Genomic DNA, 9,173 nt, shown 5'->3' on the forward strand with positions numbered 1-9,173 from the left:
CCACCTAACCTGCCTCCTGAGAAATCTGTATGCAGGTCAAGAAGCAACAGTCAGAACTGGACATGGAACAACAGACTGGTTCCAAATCAGGAAAGGCATATGTCAAAGCTATATATTGTCACCCTGCTTATTTAACTTATATGCAGAGTACATCATGGAAAATGGCAGGCTGGATGAAGCACAAGCTGGAATCAAGATTGCCAGGAGAAATATCAATAACCTCAGATATGCAGATGACACTACAATTAATGATAGAAACCGAAGAACTAAAGAGCCTCTTGATTGCAAATAAAAGGGGAGAGTGAAAAAGTTGACTTAAAACTCAACATTCAGAAAACTAATACCATGGCATCTGTTCCCATCACTTCATGGCTAATAGATGGGGAAACAATGGAAACAATGACAGACTATTTTGGGGGGCTCCAAAATCACGGCAGATGGTGACTGCAGCCAGGAAATTAAAAGATGCTTACTTCTTGGAAGAAAAGTTATGACCAACCTAGACAGCATATTAAAAAGCAGAAACATTACTTTGCCAACAAAATTCCATCTAGTCAAAGCTATGGTTTTCCAGTAGTCATGTATGGATGTGAGAGTTGGACTATAAAGAAAGCTGAGTGCCAAAGAACTGATGCTTTTGAAGTGTGGTGTTGGAGAAAACTCTTGAGAGTCCCTTGGACAGCAAGGAGATCCAACCAGTCCATCCTAAAGGAGATCAGAGTCCTGGGTGTTCATTGGCAGAACTGATGTTGAAGCTGAAACTCCAATACTTTGGCCACCTGATGCAAAGAACTAACTCATTTGAAAAGACTCTGGTGGCTAAGACGATAAAGTGTCTGCCTACAACACAGAAGACCCGGGTTCAATCCCTGGGTCGGGAAGATCTCTTAGAGAAGGAAATGGCAACCCACTCCAGTTTTCTTGCCTGGAAAATCCCACGGATGGAGGAACCTGGTAGGCTACAGTCCATGGCGTCGCAGAGTCAGACATGACTGAGTGACTTCACTTCTTGATGCTGGGAAAGTTGAAGGTGGCAGGAGGAGGGGATGACAGAGGATGAGATGGTTGGATGGCATCACCAACTCAGTGGACATGAGTTTGAGTAGCCCCTGGGAGCTGGTGATGGACAGGAAGGCCTGGCTTGCTGCAGTGCATGGGGTCACAGAGTCGGACACGACTGAATGACTGAACTGACTAACTGACTGACACCCTTTAAAATACATTGATTGGATCACAATATAAAGTTCAACTGTATGCTACACACAAGACATACATCTAAAACAAAATCCCTCAGAAAGATTGGAAGTGAAAGAGTGAGTAAGATGTTCCAGGTAAAAACAAACAGAAAATGGTGATGTGTGAGTAAGGCCACAAATCAAACCTCAGCAAATTCTCAGCATCAGCGAATGGAGTTGTGGACACAGTGCAGGAAGGAGTGGGACAAATGCAGAAAGTAGCAGAGACATACACACGCTCCTGCTCCTGCTCACTCAGTCATGCCTGACTACAACACCGTGGACTGCAGCCACCAGGCTCCTCTGTCCAAGGGATTTCCCAGGCAAGAATACTGAAAAGGATTGCCATTTCCTCTTCCAGGGGATCTTTCTGACCCAGGGATCGAACTCATGTCTCTTGCATCTCCTGCATTGGTAGGCAGATTCTTTACCACTGAGCCACCTGGGAAGCTCATATATAAAGCTCATATACCTACCTGGGAAGCTACCACATATAAAATAGATAGCCAGTGGGAATTTGCTGTATGACTCAGGGAGCTCAAATCAGTCCTCCATGACAACCTAGATGGGTGGAATGAGCTGGGAGGTGGGAGGGAGGTTCAAGAGGAAGGGAACATATGTATATGTCCATGGCTGATTCACATCGATGTATGGCAGAAATAAGCACAATATAGTAAAGCAATTATCCTCCAATTAAAAACAAATGAGTTTTAAAAACAACAAGAACAACAGCAGCCAGGAGCTCTGATGATCTGGAAGGGTGGGATGGAGGAAGGGATGGGAGGCTCAAGAGGGAAGTGATACATGTATGATTATGGCTAATTCATGTTGTTGTATGGCAGAGGCCATCACAACATTGTAAAGCAATTTTCCTCCAATTAAAAAACAAATTTTAAAAAAGCGGAAAAAAAAAGAAACACCTCCGTGGGAGAAATGGGAAAAGGGCAGTTATTATTTAATGAGTACAGGGAAGATGACAATGCTCTGGAAATTAATGCTGATGGAGGTTGCACAACTGTGTAAACGTACTTAATGGCACAGGCTATATATTTCAAATGGTCAAAATGATAAATGTTATGCTTATGTAAATTTTACCACAAGGAAAAAAACTCAGACAGCATACTCTAATTACAAAGAAACAAAGCTAGAAATTAATAAGAATACACTAACCAATAAATACATTGCCACTGAAAAAGTGGTAAACCTCACCTTAAGTAAATTTTGTGCCAAAGAAGAAATCAAAATCAAAATTTTGGACTATGTACAAAGGTGAAAAGACGGTGCATCAGAACCTGTGGAATGAAACAAAAACCATATTCAGGGAAAAATCAAAGCTTAAAATATGTATATTGTTAAATAAGAAAAAATAAAAATAAGCTGCAAGACTTCCAAAAGGTTTTTTTAAAGCATAACAAAATAAATCTAAGGAAATCAAAAATAAGGAATAAGTAGGTTCAAAAGCAGAAATTAGTGACTTAAGATGAAAAGTAGTGACTAGGGAATGAATCCAAGAGCTAGATTTTTGAGGGAAAAAATAATAAAATGTTATGTACCATTAACTAATCTAATAAAGAAACAAAAAGACAGCAGAGGCACAAAATATAAGTGATGACAGGGAAACAATAAAAGAGAGAATCCAAAGAATGATAATAAAGACTCCAATTCCTTGCAAAGTTGAAGACTGGGATGGAATAGATAATTTCCTAGAAAAATATATCACAGCTGACCCAGGAAGAGGTGAGAATATAAATACACTAATTTTTATGCACATTAATTTATCATAATGTTTTTATATCACAACTGGCACTGCATACAGCTATACTTTTTAAAACTACACTAATTTTAGTAGTAATTCAGAGAGGAATAAAAGAGCAAGCTAGAAGAGAGTTTCAAAAAATAACCAAATCTTCACAGAACTCTGGTGCTACTTCAACTGTTTAGAGTCTTAAAAGAGTATTTCCAACTTCTTTTTACAAAGCTAACAAAACTTGGAAACCAAAACCTGACAAAAATAGTATAATAAAAAAAAAATACAGAGTAAATCTCACTTATGAATAGTAATACAAAAATCCTGAATAAAATATCAACACTTAGGATCTGGCAGCATACTAAAAGAATACTATAACAAGATTTAAAATGCAAAGGAAGTTCAACATTAGGACTCACTAGAGACACATGTCAATGGAGAGAAATGATCTAACCATCTTCAAAGATGCTGGGAAAGGTATCAGGTAAAAAACAAAACAAAACAGTCTTGGTTGAAAAAAAAACTAAACTCTTTATTAAAGCATGAAGAAATAGATACATCTTTAATATAATTTTAAGCATATATATATATATATATAGAAGTATGTAGATGAAATATATGTAAGGAAAAGGCATTATCATGTGTAATGGTGAATTACCAAATCATTCTCATTAAGCTCTGGAATAAAGGAAGGTACCTGGACCTCCCTGGTGGTCCAGCGGTTAACAAGCCATCTGCCCTGATCTGGGAAGATTCCACCTGCCACTTGGCAACGAAGCCCACGCACCACAGCTGCTGAACCCACGCATCTCAGGGCCTTTGCTCTGCAACAAGAGAAGCCACCACAGTGAGAAGCCTGTGCATGGCTAAAGAGCAGCCCCCGCTCCCCACACTAGAGAACGCCCGAACACAGCCATGAAGACCGAGCACAGTCGCAAATAAATAAATGATTCTTTTAAAGAAAGAAAGGAAGATACCCATCGCCACTACTGCTATCTAACATTCCTCCAGATGCTTTAGCAAGCCACAAAAATGTGATGGTTAAAATCGGAAATAGGAAGGCAAAATCATGTGCTTGTATACCAAAGAAACTCAAGAGGATCAGTTACAAAGCTATGAAAAAAGAGAGAACTCAATAAAGTAAGTCTTTAAATTTTATATACACATAACAATAGCTCTTTGTATACAGTATCCCAATTAGAGCACATAATGGAAGGGAAAAATCTCATTTATATTCAAAAAGATAAAATATTAAGGAATAAGTTTAAAAGGTGCAGAATCTATAAAAAGAAAACTTTAGGGCACTACTGAGGGACATCAAAGAAAACTCGAATGAATGAAAAGACAGCTCTGTCCTTGGAAAGAAGATTACGCAGTGTAAAGACGTCACTTCACCCTAAATCAACCCATACATTTTATATAAGCTCAATAACATATCAATGGAATATTTCTTAAATGAGTAAAGCTGATTCTAGGGAGCTGCAAGGCGTCAATAATTAAAATAATTTGGTCCAAGTGCATAAAACAGAGAGAAAAGAATAGCAAGACTAGAAATGAGTTTAAATACCTATGGAAATGTATTATGTGGCAAAGCTAGTATTTCAGTCCATGGAGAAAACTAAAACATTTTTAATAAAAGGTATTATGACAACTGGTTAGCTATTTAGTGGGGGAGAAAACCAGATCTTTAATTCACTTCTTATACCAAAATAAATGTTAAATAAATCAAACATTTAAACAAACCAAAAAAAGTGAACACACTAAAAGAAAACACAGGATAATTTAGTTTTTTAAATTTTGTAATAGAAAAGGCCACTTGGTATAAAACCCAAAAGTCACAAACAAAATTAATTTTAAAGTTTAAAATCTGATTTCATAAAATTTTTAAATATCTCTAGAATAAAATGGTCACTGTAAACAAAGTGTAAAAACAAACAAGAAAAAAGTGTTTGTGACGCATATGACAAAGGGGTAATTCTGTCTAGGATAAGAGGTTTTGTTACAAGTTTAGGAAAATTCAACAACCCAATATATAGATTAACATGAAATATGTGATGTGCTTCATAGGGTTTTTTTTTAAGCATTTTAAAAATATACTGAACATCTAATAATCAAGGAAATGCAAATCAAAACCACTATCAGCTATCACCTCACACCAATCAGAAGAGCAATTATCAAAGAGACAACCAAAAAACAAGTGGTAGCAAGGGTATAGAGAAAAAGTAACCCTAATACTCTGTCAGTGGAAATGTAAACTGGTGCAACCACTATGGAAAGCTGTATGGAAATTCCTCAAGAAATTAAAAAATAAAACTACTGTACAGTCTAACAATTTAACTCCTGAGTATTTATCCAAAGAAAAGGAAAACATTAATTTGAAAAGATATGTGTACCCCTCTGTTCACTGCAGAATTATGTAGGTCACCAAGATAGGAAAGCAAGCTAAGTGCCCCTCGATAGATGAATGGATAAGGAAGATGTGGTATAGATATGCAATGGAACAGCACTCCGCCATAAAAAGAACATAATCTTGCCATTTGCAACAACATCCATGGACCTAGAGGGTATTATGCTAAGTGAATAAGTGAGATGGAGAAAGACTGTTGGAATGTGATGATTTCGAATAATAGCCTCTGAAATGAAAAGAAACTTTGAGACAGAAAAACAAAACAGGCAACTCCATACAGTGCAATTATGAAGTTTGTTGTAAGTAAACTGCCCACATATAGGTAGGATTGGGCAGATGATGACCCAAAGGTATTCACAGCTGCACTCTGCACTGATTTTTAAAAAGCGGGCAGGGGGATGGAGGGGGAGACTTAAAGGTGCCACACCTAAAAACAGAATCTGACTACTAAGGGAGAAGGCCATCTGCACCAGTGGGAACCAAAGATTCCCCCATCCCCCGGCCCCAGCTCTCATGACCATTTTTCCTCAAGGGTCATTAACCACCTGCATCAGCAAAAGACATCCTTCCAGTTTTCATACCAGATGAAGGCAAGAGTAAAGGTTGGTAGGGAACTCATCTGGCTTGGGCACATTCCTCGTGAGTCAGGCTATAGCTCAACCATGCAGAAAGGGGATGGAGGGGGACTGCAGGCTTAAGACGGAGATGACTGAAAGGCATCAGTGTGGTCTAGCCACACAAGGACAAATATTGTATGATGTCACCTGTATGTGCAATCTAAAAAACAAAATCAGTAAACAGAAAGAGAGGCATAGATACAAACAGTTGTCTGCCAGAGGGGGTGGGGGAAAGGAGAAAAAACGAGTGAGGAAGATTCAGAGGTACAAACTTTCAGTTCTAAAATAAGTGAGTCGTGGGTATGAAATGTACAGTGTGGGGAATACAGTCAATTATGTAATAGCTTTGTATAGTGACAGATGGTAACTAGAGTTATTGTGGTGATCATTTTTAAATGTATAGAAATTTTAAGTCTATGTTATAAAACAGAGACTAACATAAGGTCAATTATAACTCAAAAATAAACAATCTCATAGAAAGAGAGATAAGATTTGTGGTTGTCAGATGTGGGAGTAGGGACTGGGGGGAGGGGAATTGGGTGAAGGTAGTCACAAGGTATGAACTTTCAGTTATAAGATAAATAAGTACAAGGAATGTAATGTAAAACATAATAAATATAATTAACATTTCTGGAAGATTGAGGGAAGTTGGAGAAGGGGAAGATAGAAGATGAGATGGTTGGATGGCATCACTGACTCAATGGACATGAGTTGAAGCAAACTCTGGGAGATGGTGAAGGACAGGGAATCCTGGCATGCTGTGTCCATGGGATCTCAGAATCAGACATGACTTAGCAACTGAACAATAACAATGTTATATATGAAAGTTATTCAGAGTAAATCCTAAGACGTCTCATCACAGGGGAAAAAATTTTTTTTCTATCTCTTTAATTTTTTATCTGCAGAGTACATCATGAGAAACACTGGGCTGGAAGAGGCACAATCTGGAATCAAGACTGCCAGGAGAAATCTCAATAACCTCAGATATGCAGATGATACCACCTTTATGGCAGAAAGTGAAGAGGAACTAAAAAGCCTCTTGATGAAAGTGAAAGAGGAGAGTGAAAAAGTTGGCTTAAATCTCAACATTCAGAAAACGAAGATCATGGCATCCGGTCCCATCACTTCATGGCAAATAGATGGGGAAACAGTAGACACAGTGTCAGACTTTGTTTTGAGGGGCTTCAAAATCACTGCAGATGGTGACTGCAGCCATGAAATTAAAAGATGCTTACTCCTTGGAAGAAAAGTTATGACCAACTTAGATAGCATATTCAAAAGCAGAGACATTATTTTGCCAACAAAGGTCTGTCTAGTCAAGGCTATGGTTTCTCCAGTGGTCATGTATGGATGTGAGAGTTGGACTGTGAAGAAAGCTGAGCGCCAAAGAATTGATGCTTTTGAACTGTGGTGTTGGAGAAGACTCTTGAAAGTCCCTTGGACTGCAAGGAGATCCAACCTGTCCATTCTAGAGGAGATCAGCCCTGAGTATCCTTTGGAAGGAATGATGCTAAAGCTGAAACTCCAGTACTTTGGCCACCTCATGTGAAGCGTTGACTCATTGGAAAAGACTCTGATGCTGGGAGGGATTGGGGGCAGAAGGAAAAGGGGACGAGAGAGGATGAGATGGCTGGATGGCGTCACTGACTCGATGGACATGAGTATGGGTGAACTCCGGGAGTTGGTGATGGACAGGGAGGCCTGGTGTGCTGCAATTCATGGGGTCGCAAAGAGTCAGACATGACTGAGTGACTGAACTGAACTGAACTGAATTTTGTATCTGTGTGTGATGATGGATGTCCTCTAAACATACTGTGGTTTCATCTCTTTATGTAAGTAATTCAAATCTTTATGCTATACATCTTAAACTGATACAGTGCCATATGTCAATTGCATCTCAAAAAAAAAGAAAAAATATTTTGAACATGACTTGTTATTAAAAAATGAAAATTAAACCATTAAAAATATGCCATTATTTTAACCTATCAAAATCTGGCAAAAATCAAAATGCCACTACTGATATGGGAAAAACATCTATCCTTGTATGCTATCAGCAGTATGTGAATTGTTAAAACTCCAACACAATCTCCCCATAATTCCCATGTACATAATCTTGATTCAGCAATTCCCTGTCTAGAAACAGATTCAAGAATTTATCCCAGTAGTACATTCATAGCTGTACGCAAAGATACATGTACAAGGATGTCCACTGAAGCATTCTTTCTAATAGCAAAATCTGGGGATAATCTAAATGCCTCTCACTATGGAAATGGCTTGAAAAGTAAAGGTATACGAGTAAAAAGTCAGTAGCCTTTCAATAGAATAAGGTATTTCCTGGAGTGCTGCTCTAGAGCCGTCTTTATGATATACTGAATTTAGAAGGAAACAAGCAAGGTCCCAAACAGTGTGCACTGCACATGCCGTCTGTTCATGAGATGACTCTATCAAGACAGCACATCTCTGGAAGGTGTAGCAATCAACTAGCAACAAAAATGAGGGAGTCTGGGAGACAGAGCTTGAATCTGGAGGTCAGGTATGAAGGAGAGACTTATTTTTCACTGTATATGTTTCTATGATGTGTGAATTTTTTACCATGTACTCATGTAATTTTAAAACCCTGAACATTTCAAGAAAATGTATAACAAAAGGTGTCTCCCTGAACAATCCACAAAGAAATTAAGAAAACAATTCCATTCATAATAACCTCAAAAATAAGAAGAAAACACTTAAGAATTATTATACAGAGTAAAGTAAGCCAGAAAGAAAAACACCAATACAGTATGCTGCTGCTGCTGCTGCTGCTAAGTCGCTTCAGTCGTGTCCGACTCTGTGCGACCCCATAGATGGCAGCCCACCAGGCTCTGCCGTCCCTGGGATTCTCCAGGCAAGAACACTGGAGTGGGTTGCCATTTCCTTCTCCAATGCATGAAAGTGAAGAGTGAAAGTGAAGTTGCTCAGTTGTGTCCGACTCTTAGCAACCCCATGGACTGCAGCCTACCAGGCTCCTCTGTCCATGGGATTTTCCAGGCAAGAGTGCTGGAGTGGGGTGCCATTGCCTTCTCCCCAGTACCATATACTAACGCATATATATGGAATTTAGAAAGATGGTAACGGTAACCCTGGATGTGAGACAGCAAAAGAGACACAGATGTATAGAATAGTCTTTT

This window comes from Capricornis sumatraensis, chromosome 20, assembly GCF_032405125.1.
Source record: "Capricornis sumatraensis isolate serow.1 chromosome 20, serow.2, whole genome shotgun sequence".
Taxonomy (NCBI): Eukaryota; Metazoa; Chordata; class Mammalia; order Artiodactyla; family Bovidae; genus Capricornis; species Capricornis sumatraensis.